This window comes from Bubalus bubalis, chromosome 14 (assembly GCF_019923935.1).
Source record: "Bubalus bubalis isolate 160015118507 breed Murrah chromosome 14, NDDB_SH_1, whole genome shotgun sequence".
Lineage (NCBI taxonomy): Eukaryota > Metazoa > Chordata > Mammalia > Artiodactyla > Bovidae > Bubalus > Bubalus bubalis.
The window spans coordinates 45,455,033-45,475,801 of NC_059170.1; the positions used below are offsets into that span (position 1 = coordinate 45,455,033).

A 20,769-nucleotide genomic window follows, 5' to 3' on the forward strand; every position below is an offset into this window, starting at 1 on the left:
TCTTTTTGGTCTACAGCTCTCTGAGTCTTTGTTCAGGGTTCTGATTGAGGTCAGGGAGGTACTGGTGCCATCTGGGACACACCCACTGGGGAGCTGAGGAGCACACCCCCTTCACTGTGGAGGGTGTTTCCACCAAGGCACCCTGTCAGTTTTCCTTACTTCCCGTAGATTTGCTTTCTGAAGTTTTGTCATCTAGAAGACCAAGAAAATGTTCACATGGCCTGCAAAGCCAAGGAGAGACAAGCATTTCCTACAATTCTTTTTCAGCTCTCTGATGGTGCATCTGTTCCCTTCTCTTGCCTGGAGGCTGCCTCATTCACAGTGAATTCAGTTCAGCCCCTGCCCTAAGGAACGTTCCTAGTCTGACTTGGACACTCTCCACATCCCTTTCTGCTCTACGATAGGACTAGTAGTTCACCAAGAAATTAGAGTCCACTAAAAAAAATATATATATATATATATATATATATATATATATATGCACAACCTAAAAACTGAGAATTCTATTTTATTAGGCAGATTTTCAGAGGACCTCAAGCCTAGGAAGCAGCCTCTCAATTACCTCTGAAGGACTGTTTTGAAGGACAGGGGAGCCAGGATGTATTGGAGTTTTACAAAACAAATAATAAGAACATCAAAAAATTACTATTAATTAAGGAAAAGCAGACATCCAGTTAATGAATTTAGTGCTTTTCTATGAAGGAAAAGATGCCAAAGTCTGGGTACACTGAAAGCATTCTTTTGACAAGCACCTTAGCTATCTAGGACCAGCATCCTGTTCTTTCCCATCCTAGTTCCCTGAAGTACATGGGGATGGGCCTGATGGCTTGAGATCGAGTGTTCTGTTTTTCCATCCTGAGGTCCCTAAGGGCTCACCGTGGGGCAGGGGGCCTGTAATGTGATGGCTTAATGGCCCACAACATCCTTTGTGTAACCATTCTTAGTCCTCACCAGCAATGAACAAAGAAAAGTCGAGAGTGTCACCTACCAAATCAGTGAACAAAGGACGCTGTGGCTGCTACAGTCACCCCCAACTATGCACCCTGAGGGGATTCAAGATAGAGAACAAAAGAGTGCTGGTCCTAGATAGTTGAAAGTGAAAGTTGCTCTGTTGTGTCTGACTCTTTGCCATCCCATACCATCCATGGAATTCTCCAGGCCCAAATACTGGAGTGGGTACCTTTCCCTCCTTCAGAGGATCTTCCCAAACCAGCGATCAAACCTAGGTCTCCCACATTGCAGGCAGATTCTTTACCAGCTGAGCTACAAGGGAAGCCCGAGAATACCGGAGTGGGTGGCCTATCCCTTCTCCAGCTGATCTTCCCGACCCAAGAATTGAACTGGGGTCTCCTGCCTTGCAAACGGATTCTTTACCAACTAAACATTGGGTATATATCAAAGGATGATTTCAAAGAACCTAGACTCTTGGATTTTCCCATACCTAGAAAAGTGCTAAGTTCATTAACCTGAGATTCTAGTTTTTCTTTAGGTGCGTGCTCAGTCGTTCCAGTCATGTCAGACTCTTTGTGACCCTATCGACTGTAGCACTCCAGGCTCCTCTGTGCCTGGGATTTTCCAGGCAAGAATACCGGAGTGGGTTGCCATGCCCTCCTCCCAGGGATCCTCCGGACCCAGGAAATGAACTTGAATCTCCTGCAGTTCCTGCTTTACAGGCAGATTATTTATTGCTGAGCCACCCAGGAAGTACCCTGGTTTTTCTTTAAATAACAGTAATATTTTGATGATTGACTACCTGTTTTTTTTGTTTTTTTCTTCTCAAAACCCCCTGTATATCTTGGCTCCTCCCTTACCTCTTCTGAACAGTCCCTCAGAGCCACCTGAGAGGCTGTCTCTTGGGTTTAAATCCTCAGTATGTCCACTGAGTAAAACACAATTCTCACATTTTATCACATCTGTAAACAGTAGGATTTTCGTTTCAGCCCCAGTCTCCAGTTCCTTACAACGTTTTGTTCTCTCGTATTGGCTAGAAACACAGTTGCTGTTGTTTAATTGCTAAGTCATGTCCAACCCTTTGCAATGCCATGGACTGTAGCGCGCCAGGCTCGTGTGTCCATGGAATTTCCCAGGCAAGAATACTAAAATGGGTTTAGGTTGTACATATTTTTTAATTGGACAACACCAATACTGTATTTATCAGACTCACTGATAATAAGTGTTTTGCTCCAGGGTCTCTCTTAATGTGTCCAAGTGAACAAGCTCTTCTTTCTCTCCTTTGAACCACGTGTAATTGCACACACTGTAGACCCTTAGCTATGTTGGCATGTGTTTCCTAAGAACAAAGACATTCTCTTATGTGACCACAGTAGTTACTGGGTTCAGTAAATTTAACATTCGGTTCAGTTCAATGGCTCAGTCTAGTCTGACTCTTTGCAACCCCATGGACTGCAGCATGCCAGGCTTCCCTGTCCATCAACCACTCTTGGAACTTGCTCAAACTAATGCCCATTGAGTTGGTGATGCCATCCAACCATCTCATCCTTCGTCATCCCCTTCTCCTTCCACCTTCAAACTTTCCCAGCATCAGGGTCTTTTCCAATGAATCAGTTCTTCACATCAAGTGGCCAAAGTATTGAAGCTTCAGCTTTAGCATCAGTCCTTCCAAATTTAACACTAGAGCAATATTTTACATTAGCCTGCCATCCACATTCTGGTTTGACAACTGGCCCAAGTGTGTTTTATAATATGTACCCCTCCCCAGCACAGGATCCAGTCTAGGATTTGGGTTTTAATTGTGGTGTCCCTAATTTCCTCTAATCTGGAATATTCCACACTTGTGTTTTTGTCTTTTATGACAACAGCATTTTTGAAGAGTCGGGGCTTCTGTTTTGGAAACCGTGGTTCTTACTAGGGTCTGCCTAGGGCTCCCGTACGGTGGGGCCCAGGTTGAGGTTCTGGTACGAGCACTGACTGCAGTGGGATTGTGTCCTTCGTGAGGCATCATGTTCAGTGCTGCTCAGTTTCTGCCTGGTACCAAAGACCATCTCTGGGGAGACCCTTCAGGACCTTATACCCATCTTTCTATTTTTAAAGCTCTTCTCAGGAGCCAGGAGCTCCCTGGTGGCTGAGATGGTAAAGAGTCTGCCTGCAATGCAGGAGACCCAGGTTCGATCCCTAGGTCGGGAATATCCCCTGGAGAAGGGAATGGCAACCCACTGTGGTATTCTTGCCTGGAGAATTCCATGGACACACGAGCCTGGCGTGCTACAGTCCATTGGGTTGCAAAGGGTTGGACATGTCTGAGTGACTAACACTACTACTACTACTCAGGAGCCAGATACTCTTGTTTTACCTACATGATGTGAACCCTCAGAACAGCCAAATGGAGATCACCCCGTTTTGTGGATGAGGACACAGAAGCTCAGAGCTGGCAGCAGCCAGTAAGCTGCAGAATCCACCTCTGAGCCCCCAGTCCTGCTCTTACCACACATGCATTAAGTGCCCACCACACACCACTCACAGGGCTTGTTAGGTGAATGTGTTACACTCCAAGCCCTCCAGCAGCACAGACTCTGGGAAAGAAGGACATGTCTGCAAGTAATAACCAGCCAGCTATGTTACTAGAGACAAACACCACCGAGGTACCAGCTTTCCACTCTGAAGACTTCTTCGGTTAGAACTGTATAAATGTCCTTTTCTAAAGTAGAATCTTGAAAGTTGACTCAGCTATAGTAACATTATGCATAAGGGAGTAAATGATTGAATCTTACTTCTTTTCCTCCCATTTTATTATGAAAATTTTCTGACACAAATAATTGGGAGATTGGAATGTCCAGACGCCCATCACAGTTTTAATATTTTATCATATATATATATATATATATATATATATATGTATTTGTCACACACCTCTCTTTCTGCCCATCCATTAGTTCATCTAATTTGGGATGCTCTGCAAGGTCACAGACATGGGTTCACCCCTAAGCACTTCAGCATGCAAGTCATTAGCTAAAGTTCAGTATTTGTTTACAGCTCATTTTGAAAGTAAAATGTGCTTACAGTGAAGTGTGTGAAACTAACGAGTACCATTTAATGAAGTGTGACAGATGCAGACACCCATAAAACCCCAATCCTTCTCCAGTTACAGAACGTTCCCATCACTCCAGGAAGTTCCCTCAGGCCCCTTCCGGCTACATCCTCATCCTCGTGGCCTTAGGGGCAACTGCTAGATTAGTGATTCTCATCCTAGAACTTCATATAAATGGAATTAGCCTTTTCTCTTTTTTTGAGAAGCCTGTGGCTTTAGCAAACAGTTGCATATGTTCAACACAACTTTACTAGTCTCCAGATACATTTATATCTGTAAAAGGACTAGTTTAGGGACTTCCCTGGCTGTCCAGTGGTTAGGACTCCATGCTTTCACTGCGGGGTCATAGGGTCCATCCCTGGTCGGGGAACTAAGATCCGGGCAAGCCAAAAAGGTGGTGCAGCCACACACACACACACAAATTTAGTTTACAGGAAACATTTGCTTTAGTTGAGTGGTCAGGTTTGGAGGGTTGTAATGGCAAGCCCTCATACCAAGGTAGATGCATCGACAGACTAGATCAAGGCACATCCCAGTGCCATGTGAGTCAAAGTGGTCCCCAGGGCGGGAGGGTCAGTGACTCACAGAGTCAGCCCCAGCCTGGGGCTTCTGGGCCTTCGGACATCCTCAGATACATGTGTCCATACCGCAATGAAAGATACCAGGTTCCTTTGACCTCTTAAGATTCTTTTTAGTATTTCGAAACACCAGATAGAAGAGATACTAACCTTCCACAGGGCACCAGAGACTAACAAAACACCCCTTTCCGCCTTGGCTCTGGCTGATAAGATACAATCCTAATGGCTAATATTTCCGGAAAGCCCGCACTGTCACTGTCATGGGGTAGAGTGTTCCACACCTCCAATTTCATTTCATGATACCAGGTAGAACTACAGTCTGTGCGTCTAAAAGTGAACATGTTTCCTCTAAATATGCGCTTTGTTTGGTAGATTTTTAAAAACCTTCAAAACATGAGGCCTCTGGAGAATGATAATAAACAAAACAGCTGGGCTAGTAAGAGGCAGGCCCCTCTTCCGTTGGTTCTTAAGGAAATCCCTTCCTGGGGAGCTTCTTGGGTCCAGGTATAATCAGATCAGATCAGTCACTCGGTTGTGTCCGACTCTTTTCGACCCCGTGAATCACAGCACGCCAGGCCTCCCTGTCCATCACCAACTCCCGGAGTTCACTCAGACTCATGTCCATTGAGTCAGTGATGCCATCCAGCCATCTCATCCTCTGTCGTCCCCTTCTCCTCTTGCCCCCAAATCCCTCCCAGCATCAGAGTCTTTCCCAATGAGTCAACTCTTCGCATGAGTTGGCCAAAGTACTGGAGTTTCAGCTTTAGCATCATTTCTTCCAAAGAAATCCCAGGGCTGGTCTCCTTCACAATGGACTGGTTGGAACTCCTTGCAGTCCAAGGGACTCTCAAGAGTCTTCTCCAACACCACACTTCAAAAGCATCAATTCTTTGGCGCTCAGCCTTCTTCACAGTCCAACTCTCACATCCATACATGACCACAGGAAAAACCATAGCCTTGACTAGACGAATCTTTGTGGCAAAGTAATGACTCTGCTTTTCAATATGCTATCTAGGTTGGTCATAACTTTCCCTCCAAGGAGTAAGCGTCTTTTAATTTCATGGCTGCAGTCACCATCTGCAGTGATTTTGGAGCCCAGAAAAATAAAGTCTGACACTGTTTCCACTGTTTCCCCATCTATTTCCCATGAAGTGATGGGACCAGATGCCGTGATCTTCGTTTTCTGAATGTTGAGCTTTAAGCCAACTTTTCCACTCTCCACTTTCACTTTCATCAAGAGGCTTTTAGTTCCTCTTCACTTTCTGCCATAAGGGTGGTGTCATCTGCATATCTGAGGTTATTGATATTTCTCCCGGCAATCTTGATTCCAGCTTGTATTTCTTCCAGTCCAGCGTTTCTCATGATGTACTCTGCATAGAAGTTAAATAAGCAGGGTGACAATATACAGCCTTGACGTACTCCTTTTCCTATTTAGAACCAGTCTGTTGTTCCATGTCCAGTTCTAACTGTTCCTGACCTGCATACAAATTTCTCAAGAGGCAAGTCAGGTGGTCTGGTATTCCCATCTCTTTCAGAATTTTCCACAGTTTATTGTGATCCACACAGTCAAAGGCTTTGGCATAGTCAAGAAAGCAGAAATAGATGTTTTTCTGGAACTCTCTTGCTTTTTCCATGATCCAGAGGATGTTGGCAATTTGATCTCTGGTTCCTCTGCCTTTTCTAAAACCAGCTTGAACATCAGGAAGTTCACAGTTCACATCTTGCTGAAGCCAGGTATAATAAATGACTTTTAAAATCACTTGATTGTTTTAAATCATGTCTTGAAAATGTGAACGGTTCACATTATAGAACGTTGAAAGTAAATTTGTGATGAATTGTTCTTTTTTAAAAAAGGCGAAACACTCGAGTTGTGAGTTTGGTGTCTCTTTGATGCAAGGCAGGGGTCAGGGAAGCCAGCTTTAACGAACTCTGAGTACGGACAAGACATTGACCTCTTTGGGCCTCAGTTTCTCTATCTAAAATACGTGGGTTTGAACTGATCACCTTGAAGGTCCTTTCCAGTGAAGTCCAGAGGGCTCTGACCTTTGACCTGAGACCCTCCTCCCCTGGAAGCCTCCCCTCTGCTCTCCACGTGGCCTCAGCGCCACTGAACAGCAGGGGGCACCCTCTACACAGGGAGCCCTCCCCTCCCCATAGGCTGCTGGCCGTCCAGGTGGAGACTGGGCACAGGCCAGCCACTCAGAATTCAGGGCTCAGCTGTCTAGAGCCAGCCCTTCCCAGGAACAACGGGGATGACCACGGCCTCAGAGGAAACCACCCATCTTGTATCTTTTCAAATATTTGTGAGATTGAAATATTTAAATGTATTTTAAGCATGGATACCATTGAAGATAATGGAAATCATGATGCATATTCTTATAATCGGGCTTCCCTGGTGGCTCAGAGGTAAAGAATCCTCCTGCAGTGCAGGAGACCAGGGTTTGATCCCTAGCTGGGTAAGATCCTCTGGAGAAGGAAGTGGCAACGCACTCCAGGATTCTTGCCTGGAGAATCCCGGGGAATGGGGAGCCTCGTGGGCTGCCGTCTATGGGGTCACACAGAGTCGGACACAACTGAAGTGATTTAGCAGCAGCAGCAGCAGCTGTTGTTCCATGTCCAGTTCTAACTGTTGCTTCTTGACCTGCATACAGATTTCTCAGGAGGCAGGTAAGGTGGTCTGGTATTCCCATCTCTTTAAGAATTTTCCACAGTTTGTTGTGATCCACACAGTCAAAGGCTTTGGCATAGTCAATAGAGCAGAAGTAGATGTTTTTCTGGAACTTACTTGCTTTTTCTATGATCCAACGGGTGTTGGCAATTTGATCTCTGGTTTCTCTGCCTTTTCTAAATCCAACTTGAACATCTGGAAGTTTACTTTCTAAGAGTGCCTTTTGGTTCTGATTGCTTCTTCTTCAAAGCCTCTGTTTTGGTCTTATGTTGTCTTCAGTTATTTTAAAGTTTCTTATGTTTGTGTGTCTCGGTTTTTTTCTCTTTGATGCTGCCAGTTTTTCTCAGATGTGCACAATCCTTTATCATCCATTCAGGTTTGCGAATGGGAAATGGGCTAGGTGGGTGGGAATTCTGTGTATATAGCAGGAGCTTATCGAATGACTTGGCGAGTCTGTGAAACTACTCTCAGGCTGGGACAAGTGGAAGGCTTCCCTCTGGGCATGGGAGTTGCTGACCTGGTTCTCACCAGAGGCTCCACGTATCATCTTCAGAAAAGAGGCCACCTGCCAGAGTCCAGCTCCAGCAGCCAGGGAATCAACCTGAAGAGATGAGTGGTGTTGGCAAGAAATGAGGCAGGCTCTCAATTTTCTTGGACTGCGTATTTATTTCAAGCTTAAGATTCTCTTTTATATTTTACAAAAGCATTAGGTCAGAGGTTTGATATTTTCAGTTTCCACTGACCCAGATTTGTTGTCTCCATAAATCATTGTTCCCCCTCAAAAGGAGTTCCTGCCTCAGAGATTCTCTTATCTACTTCTTCTCATGTGCCCTTGTGAATACATTGTAACTCACACTAATGTCTGAGCTCCATACCACATTCCTCAGTTTATTTCTTATCTTTCTAAGTCCTGTTTGGCCCTAGTATCCCAAGCTCACTATTTATTTTATTTACTTTATTTTTTTATTTTTTAACTTTACAATATTGTATTGGTTTTGCCATATATCAATGTGAATCTGCCACAGGTATACAATGTTCCCCATCCTGAACCCTCCTCCCTCCTCCCTCCCCGTACCATCCCTCTGGATCGTCCCAGTGCACCAGCCCCAAGCATCCAGTATCGTGCATCGAACCTGGACTGGCGACTCGTTTCATATATGATATTATACATGTTTCAATGCCATTCTCCCAAATCATTCCACCCTCTCCCTCTCCCACAGAGTCCAAAAGACTGTTCTATACATCAGTGTCTCTTTTGCTGTCTCGTACACAGGGTTATTGTTACCATCTTTCTAAATTCCATATATATGCGTTAGTATGCTGTATTGGTGTTTTTCTTTCTGGCTTACTTCACTCTGTATAATAGGCTCCAGTTTCATCCACCTCATTAGAACTGAATCAAATGTATTCTTTTTAATAGCTGAGTAATACTCCATTGTGTATATGTACCACAGCTTTCTTATCCATTCATCTGTTGATGGACATCTAGGTTGCTTCCATGTCCTGGCTATTATAAACAGTGTTGCGATGAACATTGGGGTACACGTGTCTCTTTCAATTCTGGTTTCCTCAGTGTGTATGCCCAGCAGTGGGATTGCTGAATCATAAGGCAGTTCTATTTCCAGTTTTTTAAGGAATCTCCACACTGTTCTCCATAGTGGCTGTACTAGTTTGCATTCCCACCAACAGTGTAAGAGGGTTGCCTTTTCTCCACACCCTCTCCAGCATTTATTGCTTGTAGACTTTTGGATCGCAGCCATTCTGACTGACGTGAAATGGTATCTCATACTGGTTTTGATTTGCATTTCTCTGATAATGAGTGATGTTGAGCATCTTTTCATGTGTTTGTTAGCCATCTGTATGTCTTTTTTGGAGAAATGTCTATTTAGTTCTTTGGCCCATGTTTTGATTGGGTCATTTATTTTTCTGGAATTGACTGTAGGAGTTGCGTGTATATTTTTGAGATTAGTTGTTTGTCAGTTGCTTCATTTGCTATTATTTTCTCCCATTCTGAAGGCTGTCTTTTCACCTTGCTTATAGTTTCCTTTGTTATGCAGAAGCTTTTAAGTTTATTAGGTCCCATTTGTTTATTATTTGTTTATTTTTGCTTTTATTTCCAATATTCTGGGAGGTGGGTCATAAAGGATCCTGCTGTGAAGTATGTCAGAGAGTGTTTTGCCTGTGTTCTCCTCTAGGAGTTTTAAAGTTTCTGGTCTTACGTTTAGATCTTTAATCCATTTTGAGTTTCTTTTTGTGTATGGTGTTAGAAAGTGTTCTAGTTTCATTCTTTTACAAGTGGTTGACCAGTTTTCCCAGCACCACTTGTTAAAGAGATTGTCTTTAATCCATTGTATATTCTTGCCTCCTTTGTCAAAGATAAGGTGTCCATAGGTGCGTGGATTTATCTCTGGGCTTTCTATTTTGTTCCATTGATCTATATTTCTGTCTTTGTGCCAGTACCATACTGTCTTAATGATTGTGGCTTTGTAGTAGAGCCTGAAGACAGGCAGGTTGATTCCTCCAGTTCCATTCTTCTTTCTCAAGATTGCTTTGGCTATTCGAGGTTTTTTATATTTCCATACAAATTGTGAAATTATTTGTTCTAGCTCTGTGAAGAATACCGTTGGTAGCTTGATAGGGATTGCATTGAATCTATAAATTGCTTTGGGTAGTATACTCATTTTCACTATGTTGATTCTTCCAATCCATGAACATGGTATATTTCTCCATCTATTAGTGTCCTCTTTGATTTCTTTCACCAGTGTTTTATAGTTTTCTGTATATAGGTCTTTAGTTTCTTTAGGTAGATATATTCCTAAGCATTTTATTCTTTTTGTTGCAATGGTGAATGGAATTGTTTCCTTAATTTCTCTTTCTGTTTTCTCATTATTAGTGTATAGGAATGCAAAGGATTTCTGTGTGTTGATTTTATATCCTGCAACTTTACTATATTCATTGATCAGTTCTAGTAATTTTCTGGTGGAGTCGTTAGGGTTTTCTATGTAGAGGATCATGTCATCTGCAAACAGTGAGAGTTTTACTTCTTCTTTTCCAATTTGGATTCCTTTTATTTCTTTTTCTGCTCTGATTGCTGTGGCCAAAACTTCCAAAACTATGTTGAATAGTAATGGTGAAAGTGGGCACCCTTGTCTTGTTCCTGACTTTAGGGGAAATGCTTTCAATTTTTCACCATTGAGGATAATGTTTGCTGTGGGTTTGTCATATATAGCTTTTATTATGTTGAGGTATGTTCCTTCAATTCCTGCTTTCTGGAGAGTTTTTATCATAAATGGATGTTGAATTTTGTCAAAGGCTTTCTCTGCATCTATTGAGATAATCATATGGTTTTTATTTTTCAATTTGTTAATGTGGTGTATTACATTGATTGATTTGTGGATATTAAAGAATCCTTGCATCCCTGGGATAAAGCCCACTTGGTCATGGTGTATGATCTTTTTAATGTGTTGTTGGATTCTGATTGCTAGAATTTTGTTAAGGATTTTTGCATCTATGTTCATCAGTGATATTGGCCTGTAGTTTTCTTTTTTTGTGGCATCTTTGTCAGGTTTTGGTATTAGGGTGATGGTGGCCTCATAGAATGAGTTTGGAAGTTTACCTTCCTCTACAATTTTCTGGAAGAGTTTGAGTAGGATAGGTGTTGCTGCTGCTGCTGCTGCTAAGTCACTTCAGTCATACCCGACTCTGTGCAACCCCATAGATGGCAGCCCACCAGGCTCCCCCATCCCTGGGATTCTCCAGGCAAGAACACTGGAGTGGGCTGCCATTTCTTTCTCCAATGCATGAAAGTGAAAAGTGAAAGTGAAGTCACTCAGTCGTGCCCTACTCTTAGCGACCCCATGGACTGCAGCCTACCAGGCTCCTCCGTCCATGGGATTTTCCAGGCAAGAGTACTAGAGTGGGGTGCCATTGCCTTCTCCGAGGATACATGTTAGCTCTTCTCTAAATTTTTGGTAGAATTCAGCTGTGAAGCTGTCTGGACCTGGGCTTTTGTTTGCTGGAAGATTTCTGATAACAGTTTCAATTTCTGTACTTGTGATGGGTCTGTTAAGATTTTCTATTTCTTCCTGGTCCAGTTTTGGAAAGTTGTACTTTTCTAAGAATTTGTCCATTTCATCCACGTTGTCCATTTTATTGGCATATAATTGCTGATAGTAGTCTCTTATGATCCTTTGTATTTCTGTGTTGTCTGTTGTGATCTCTCCATTTTCATTTCTAATTTTATTGATTTGATTTTTCTCCCTTTGTTTCTTGATGAGTCTGGCTAATGGTTTGTCAATTTTATTTATCCTTTCAAAGAACCAGCTTTTGGCTTTGTTGATTTTTGCTATGGTCTCTTTTGTTTCTTTTGCGTTTATTTCTGTCCTAATTTTTAAGATTTCTTTCCTTCTACTAACCCTGGGGTTCATTTCTTCTTTTTCTAGTTGCTTTAGGTGTAAAGTTAGGTTATTTATTTGACTTTTTTCTTGTTTCTTGAGGTATGCCTGTATTGCTATGAACTTTCCCCTTAGGACTGCTTTTACAGTGTCCCACAAGTTTTGGGTTGTTGTGTTTTCATTTTCATTCGTTTCTATGCATATTTTGATTTCTTCTGTGATTTGTTGGTTATTCAGCAGCGTGTTGTTCAGCCTCCATATATGGAATTTTTAGTAGTTTTTCTCCTGTAATTGAGATCTAATCTTACTGCATTGTGGTCAGAAAAGATGCTTGAAATGATTTCAATTTTTTTGAATTTACCAAGGCTAGATTTATGGCCCAGCATGTGATCTATCCTGGAGAAGGTTCCGTGTGCGCTTGAGAAAAAGGTGAAATTCATTGTTTTGGGGTGAAAGTCCTATAGATATCAATTAGGTCTAACTGGTCTATTATATTGTTTAAAGTTTGTGTTTCCTTGTTAATTTTCTGTTCAGCTGATCTATCCATAGGTGTGAGTGGGGTATTAAAGTCTCCCACTATTATTGTGTTATTGTTAATTTCCCCTGTCATACTTGTTAGCATTTGTCTTACATATTGTGGTGCTCCTATGTTGGTGCATATATATTTATAATTGTTATATCTTCTTCTTGGATTGATCCTTTGATCATTATGTAGTGTCCTTCTTTGTCTCTTTTCACAGCCTTTGTTTTAAAGTCTACTTTATCTGATATGAGTATTGCTACTCCTGCTTTCTTTTGATCTCTATTTGCATGGAATATCTTTTCCAGCCCTTCACTTTCAGTCTGTATGTGTCCCCTGTTTTGAGGTGGGTCTCTTGTAGACAACATATATAGGGGTCTTGTTTTTGTATCCATTCAGCCAGTCTTTGTCTTTTGGTTGGGGCATTCAACCCATTTACGTTTAAGGAAATTATTGATAAGTATGATTCCGTTGCCATTTACTTTATTGTTTTAGGTTCAAATTTATACACCCTTTTTTGTGTTTCCTGTCTAGAGAATCTCCTTTAGCATTTGTTGGAGAGCTGGTTTGGTGGTGCTGAATTCTCTCAGCTTTTGCTTGTCTGTAACGCTTTTGATTTCTCCTTCATATTTGAATGAGATCCTTGCTGGGTACAGTAATCTGGGCTGTAGGTTATTTTCTTTCATCACTTTAAGTATGTTTTGCCGTTCCCTCCTGGCCTGAAGAGTTTCTATTGAAAGATCAGCTGTTATCCTTATGGGAATCCCCTTGTGTGTTATTTGTTGTTTTTCCCTTGCTGCTTTTAATATTTGTTCTTTGTGTTTGATCTTTGTTAATTTGATTAATATGTGTCTTGGGGTGTTTCGCCTTGGGTTTATCCTGTTTGGGACTCTCTGGGTTTCTTGGACTTGGGTGATTGTTTTCTTCCCCATTTTAGGGAAGTTTTCAATGATTATCTCCTCAAGTATTTTCTCATGGTCTTTCTTTTTGTCTTCTTCTTCTGGGACTCCTATGATTCGAATGTTGTAGCGTTTAATATTGTCCGGGAGGTCTCTGAGCTTGTCCTCATTTCTTTTAATTCGTTTTTCTTTTTTCCTCTCTGATTCATTTATTTCTACCATTCTATCTTCTAATTCACTAATCCTATCTTCTGCCTCTGTTATTCTACTATTTGTTGCCTCCAGAGTGTTTTTGATCTCATTTATTGCATTATTCATTATATATTGACTCTTTTTTATTTCTTCTAGGTCCTTGTTAAACCTTTCTTGCATGTTCTCAATCCTTGTCTCCAGGCTATTTATCTGTGATTTCATTTTGATTTCAAGATTTTGGATCATTTTCACTATCATTATTCGGAATTCTTTATCAGGTAGATTCCCTATCTCTTCCTCTTTTGTTTGGTTTGGTGGGCATTTATCCTGTTCCTTTACCTGCTGGGTATTCCTCTGTCTCTTCATCTTGTTTAAATTGCTGAGTTTGGGGTGTCCTTTCTGTATTCTGGCAGTTTGTGGTGTTCTCTTTATTGTGGAGTTTCCTTGCTGTGGGTGGGTTCATATAGGTGGCTTGTCAAGGTTTCTTGGTTAGGGAAGCTTGTGTTGGTGTTCTGGTGGGTGGAGCTGGATTTCTTCTCTCTGGAGTGCAATGAAGTGCCCAGTAATGAGTTATGAGATGTCTATGGTTTTGTAGTAACTTGGGCAGCCTGTATATTGGAGCTCAGGGCTGTGTTCCTGTGTTGCTGGAGAATTTGCATGGTATGTCTTGCTCTGGAACTTGTTGGCCCTTTGGTGGTGCTTGGTTTCAGTGTAGGTATGGAGGCGTTTGATGAGCTCCTGTCAATTAATGTTCCCTGGAGTCAGGAGTTCCCTGGAGTCAGGGTTTGGACTTAAGCCTCCTGCTTCTGTCTTTCAGTCTTATTTTTAGAGTAGTCTCAAAACTTCTCCTTCTATACAGCACCACTGATAAAACATCTAGGTTAAAGATGAAAAGTTTCTCCACAGTGAGGGACACCAGAGAGGTTCACAGAGTTACATGGAGAAGAGAAGAGGGAGGAGGGAGTTAGAGGTGACCCGAATGAGATGAGGTGGAATCAATAGAGGAGAGAGCAGGCTAGCCAGTAATCACTTCCTTATGTGCACTCCACAACTGGACCACTCAGAGATGTTCATGGAGTTATACAGAGAAGAGAAGAGGGAGGAAGGAGACAGAGGTGGCCAGGAGGATAAAAGAGGGGAATCAAAAACAGAGAGACAGATCCAGCCAGTAATCAGTTCCCTAAGTGTTCTCCACCATCTGGAACACACAGAAATTCACAGAGTTGGGTAGAGAAGAGAGGGGTTAGGGAGGAGACACAGGCGACCTGGTAGAGAAAAAGGAGAGTCCAAAGGAGGAGAGAGCAGTCAAGCCAGTAATCTCGCTCCCAAGTAAAAATGGGTACTGAAGATTGGGTTCTTAAAGGTACAAAATTGATAACAAATACCAAAAAGCAAAAATTAAAAATCTAGAGTAGAGTTTGGAATTTCAAAAATACAATGTTAAAGAAAATAAGAAGAAAAAGAAAGAGGAAAAAAAACAAAGTCACAAAAATTATTTAAAAAAATATAGGTACAAAACTGATAACAAATACCAAAAAGCAAAAATTAAAAATCTAGAGTAGAGTTTGGAATTTCAAAAATACAATGTTAAAGAAAAGAAGAAAAAAAAGAGAGAGAGAGAGAGAGAGAAAAAAAACAAAGTCAAAAAATTATAAAAAAATATATATATAAAGTTTGCTTTTAAAAAATAGGGTCTTTTTTTTTTGCAAAGTAATAGTAGGTTATAAAAGTGAAAATTAAAGGAGTAATAGAGGACTTAAAATTTTTTAAAAATTTTAAAAAAGAGAAAGAATGATTGTAAAAATAGTAAAAATATATCTAGGACTTTCTCTGGTGTTGTTGTGGGTATTGTGGGTTCAGTTCATTTTCGGATAGTTCCTTGGTCCAGCTTATATTTCTCAAGATCTATAGGCCCCTTCCTATGTAGTTGGAACTAACGACAGGGTTTTAATCTATTGCACCTGTCACTTCCAAGGCAGTTCCCTCTGTTTTAGCTTCTTCTGTTTGCTGGTCTCTTCAGTGTCTGACTTCCGCCCTGACACAAAGGGGGCAGTGGTGGACACTTTTTTTTTTTTTTTTTTTTTAGGCTCACTTGTTCAGTCACGCTGTGGGGAGGGAGGGACACTGCAAAAAAATAACACTGGTGTGTGCTTGCAGTGCCTCAGCCACACTGGGCCTTGCCTCCGCTCACAGTGCGTGTACCCTCCCTGCCCACACTGCTCAGGCTCTAGGTTGCTCCACCGGGAACTGTCTGAGGCCGGCCCTGGGCTGCATTCACCTCCCAGGTCTAAGCCGCACAGGTTCAGGCACTCGGGTAGTCCTCAGAGGCACAGACTCGGTTGGGCCTGCGTTTTGTGCCCTTCCCAGATCCAAGCAGCTCAGGTGATGAGGTGTTTGGCGAGCATGGTCGTTGCAACCTATCTCCTCCCCCGTCCCTGCCGCTCAGTTTTCTGGGTGTACAACTGGCGCACCTTCTCAGGCAGATCTTGACCATCCAGAACCCCAAGATGTCTTAGTTAGCAAAGAAGCCTGCTTACAGTTTTGTAGATAATGTCTCTGTGGGGCTGCGATTGCCCCCTTCCGGCTCTGGCTGCCTGTCACCGGAGGGGGATGGTCTGCAGCCGGCTATCTCTGTTCAGTCCTTTGTTCTGTGCGTGAGCCTGGCGGTGTCTTAGGTTAGGGCTGGCTTTTCGGTGGTAGTTATCCCACAGTCTCGTTTGCTAGCCCAAGTTAGTTCGCTCAGATAGCGCTCGGGGCATTCATGCCAGATCCTTACTCTAAGCAATTCAGCCCGCGCCTCCCTGCCCAGCCCCCCGCTTGCTAGTGGCGGGTGCAGGTGTCTGTGCTGCTTCTCCGCTGGGGGAGTTACCGTTGGGCTCAGTAATCTGTGGGTTTTAATTATTTATTTATTTTTCCTCCCTGTTATGTTGCCCTCTGTGCTTCCAAGGCTCTCCACAGACTCGGCAATGAGAGTGTTTCCTGGTGTTTGGAAACTTCTCTCTTTTTAAGACTCCCTTCCCGGATGGAGCTCCGTCCCTCCCTCTTTTGTCTCTTTTTTTTGTCTTTTATATTTTTCCTACCTCCTTTGAAGACAGTGGGCTGCTTTTCTGGGTGCCTGATGTCCTCTGCCGGCATTCAGAAGTTGTTTTGTGGAATTTACTCAGCGTTTAAATGTTCTTTTGATGAATTTGTGAGGGAGAAAGTGGTCTCCCCGTCCTATTCCTCTGCCATCTTAGCTCCTCCTCCTAAGCTCACTATTTCTTAAAAAGGGCTATTAGCTATTAATATCCCTAAAGTTCCTAATCTCTATAAGCTATAGTAGAATATGCTAACATTACAACATTCCTTAAATCTGTAGCTTCTAACTATTTTAATTATTCCTAAGCCCTAAATTCAGCAAACTCCTTCACCATAAACACTTTCCTCACAAATAGGCTTCAGATAGCAATCCTTCTCATGGCCTCAAGCTGCGGCCTACGTGCTCACCCTGGAACACTCTTTTATAAAAGTCTTTGAACAAATGTCAATGACTAACTTTATGAATTATTTTCTGAGCACAGCTGCAGAGGCTTTGTGCCTTCTCATGCTCCTCTCAAGAATAATAAACACCTTAATATTCTTTTCAGTCTACTCAGCTGAGGAGAGGAAAGAACAAGTCAGAATCACAAGGCCTAACTCCTTTATCCTGGGTCCGTGGCTGCGGGACAAGGAGAGGGAGTTGGGGCCGTGCCTCCATTTTGTCAGTAATGCCTAACGCAGCTCCCAACAGCCAACACACTTTTTCTCCACTGGGATACGTTTATGGCTGCAGATACATCTACACGTGCAGGGGACGGGGTAGTGGTGTCAAGGGAAGGACCAGGGGCCAGGAGAATGCAGACCTTCAGCTGCTCATCTCATTTCTGTCTCCAGCCATGACTCCCACCTTCCATCACTCCTGCCACCTCTGATCAGGAGCCTTTCGTGAGTTCTGGAATGCAGGTACCACCCCTTCCTCCACTGGGACAGCCACTGCTCCCTCACTGGGCCAAGCTGACCAGGCAACGTGGAGAGAGAGTCTGGCACATAGCAAAATATGCTGTCTGACCTCTCAGGCCTGCCCTCAGGGCTCTAAGGCTGGTGTTTGTTTTCATATCACACAAGCCACACTCACTGAAGCCAAGGTCATTGTCCCCACACAAGAATAGGAGCCTCAGCCCTGAAAGGTTATTGTCATAGGACAGTCACCAGGATTCAAGCCAAGGGTAAGACCATGTCCCACACATTCCATGAACTCTTGCAGGAAACATACTAACATAGTGTGTATTAGTATAAATTGACGACAAACCAGATCCTTGTGGGATTCCTCACTTTAAAATTTTCTCCCTGATATCAAAGCTTACCCTGCTAATCTTCCAAGGAAAGGAGCAAAAAGGGGAGAGTCAAGAGATTTTCCTGGGTTAGTTAAGTAGGTCATGGGTGAAACCAAGGCCCCGTTGTGCCTGCTCCCTCTCCAGTCTCTCGAGGATTCTAACCAAGGATTTAGCCAGGGATTTTTTCCCACCCAAACAGGCTCCAAAATACAGCTCTTCATGAAGCAACTCTGCTTGGCCGGGCAGGAAGGGAGTGCATCGCTGCCTTACTGGGGTACGTTCCTTGGCCTCTGGGGGACACTCCAACTGCCACGGTGATCCCCCTGTTGGTCTGTGAGGATTTCAGGGGGTCCTGGTGCCCGAAAAGCTGACCCAGTGAATGGGGGCCACCATCCCACCACGGCTCCCAGGGCACTAAGGGCTTTTCAAAGCACAATGAAAATGCTGCCCCCTTAAATCCACCTGGTTGTGGGTATGGAGGCTATGGGAACCCTCTGTCAGGACTGGCATTGGATGTGTGAGATCGCAGAGCCCGTCAGAAGGGCTCAGGGTAGAGCCGCCCTTGAGGGCTGGGTCATGGTGGCCTCTCGGGGAAGTTTGGGACAGGGGCCCGGGAGCCCCAGCAGCAGGGAGGAGTCAGGCCCTGAGGCTCAGGGACTGGAATCCGTCAGCTCACCCCCATTTTCCTTTGCGGATGCAATGCCAGCGTCCAGAAGAAGAATGCAAGAGGCCAGATGGCATACAACCTGGCCCTGGAAAGTGGGGATGAGCCCGTCACCTCGCTCTTTGCTGCTAAGCTTGGCCTGGATGAACGCTAAGCCTGAGAGCCCCATGGGCATCATTCAGAGAAGTCACCCAGCTCCGGCTGTGCTGTGTTCGCTTCCTTCCAAATGCATATTTGAGGTTTGGAAATCGAGCTTGAGAGCCACTCATAAGATTTTAAAAATTATGTGACAGTGTAAGCCACCCATGCCCACACTCCCTGAGTATTTCCCCAAACGCCCTGGATCCTGATGAACCTAGTGTACACTAGTGGTGTGTTGCTGCTTGTCTTTGAATTTGCTCTTGAATCTTAATTTATTTCTCAGTACACAGTAATTGCATACTGTTGTTGTTCAGTCTTTAAGTCGTGTCCAACTCTTTGTGACCCAGTGGACTGTAGCATGCCTGGTTCCTCCGTCCTTCACTCTCTCCCAGAGTTTACTCAGATTAGTGTCCCTTGAGTCGGTGAGCTATCTCACCATCTCCTCCTCTGCCACCCCCTTCTCCTTTTGCCTTCAGTTTTTCCCGGTCTTTTCCAAAAATTGCATATGGTTCTAAGCAAAGAAGTGTAAAATCTCGTGAAGTCTCCCTCCCACCCCCGCGCCATGACCACTCACGCCCCTCCTCACACCACCAGTGACCTCCGTGTCAGTTGTGTGTTTCCAGAAGTAGCATAGGATTATATAAGCAAAGTGTATGTCGTATGTGTATGTGTTCGTGTAGAGTACACGTAAACGTTAAGTGAAAGTAACACACCTATATTCTGTCCCCTCTTCTAAGACAAATAGTGGGAAACCACATACTGCTCTGCATGTTATTTGCTTAATATATCTAGTAAATTGGTTCCAAATTAGTACATAAAGATTGAGCTTATTAGAGTCTTTCCCTATGAAGCTGAACTCATCACTATTCGTATTGTTATGGCTTGTTCTCTGGTTGACAGGTAAGCTTCAAATAAACCAGTTACAGGAATGTGAAACTTTGATTCATTCCTTTTTTCAGATTATCATCTCAGTCTTCGTGCTAATGTGCTAACGTTGCCATCACGGAGTCTCAGAATTGTTTCTGTTAACCTCTGAAAATAGGATATTCGTTAACTTAGAATAATTAGTTCATGACCATAAGTGATAGACCCTGTCAGGGTGGCTGCTGGCATCGCCGCCTGCACTTCCTTTCCCAGGGTGGACGCCTGTTCGCAGGGGGACGGGTGCAGAGTCAGACGGGAGCCCTAGAGGGGTTGTGGGCTTGAACGGCAGCGACCCTGGCTCCGAGGTCAGAGGCCTAGTGGCCATATAAAGGGCGCAAGGGACAGGGGAGTCAAGTGAACCCCCAACCTGTCTCCCTCCCCCTCACATCTTTCAGGAGAGCCAGGGCCCCTCACAGTGGAGCCTGTTGGGGTGAGGCCCTCTAGAAGCGGGTACTGAGACACTTTGGGGCAGAAGAGGGTGGGTGTTCACTGGGGACCAACCCCTGTGAGAGGAGGAGGTGGGGCAGGGCAGGGGGCGCTGCTGGTGGCCATGCACACACACCCACCTACGCACACCCCCACCCAACCGCCCCCAGGCTGCTCTAGTGGCCTCCCCACAAGGCGGGCGGCCGACGGCTTCCCCTCAAGGGAAGGTCCCAGAGGGTGAAGCCGGGCCCAGCTGTTGATTTGATCACCTGTCCCAGGAGCACCCACCACCATTCCCATGGCTCCTGCTGTGCTCAGCTCCCCAGGGTGTGAGAGGCAGGACCATCAAGAGAGGCGGGAGGTTGGTTCAGGATGGCAGACACATGTACACCCATGGCTGATTCGTGTCAATGTATGGCAAAAACCACTACACTATTGTAAAGTAATTAGCCTCCAATTAAAATAAATAAAACTTTTTTTAAAAAAAGAGGTAAGGACTTTGACGGGCCATGCTGGGAGTAAGTACACAGAATGAATCCAAGTGAGTCAGTGAGAGGTTGTCTAAAGGAGGAGGCTCTGTCCTCAGTCAGCAAGCTCCAAAACACACTTTCCTTCCTTTTCCACCACGGTTGCCTAAAACGGATGGTTACTGTGTAGATTAATATAGCAAGCATATGTCAGCAAAGTATTCAGAGTTAGATGTTAGCTCTTTCCCTGGCCATTTTCTTAGCTATTTTAAGTGGACATTTATACAACAAACAGATCCGGATTTGGCTCCTCATGTTGAAGAAATTAAATTTACTACCCGCTCGTCCCCCGGTGCTCTCAGGCCTAGGACATCTTCCTCATCACGGCACAGGGGACCCCAGGCTTCTTTCCAAGCCCTACCGCCTCCCCGCCTCCCTAGCCTCCTAGGTGCGCCCACCTGTCCCTGCTCCTGCCGTGATGACGTCACAAGTGTGGACG

At 44.0% G+C, this 20,769-nt stretch overlaps 1 long non-coding RNA gene across 1 annotated transcript; it reads left to right on the forward strand.

Moving 5' to 3' along the window:
* The first annotated feature begins 17,172 nt into the window (after window positions 1–17,172).
* Window positions 17,173–19,389, forward strand: LOC112578812. The gene is made up of 2 exons (XR_003103188.2): window positions 17,173–17,277; window positions 17,848–19,389. It is a non-coding gene; the product is annotated as an uncharacterized LOC112578812 (long non-coding RNA).
* Window positions 19,390–20,769: the final 1,380 nt, after the last annotated feature.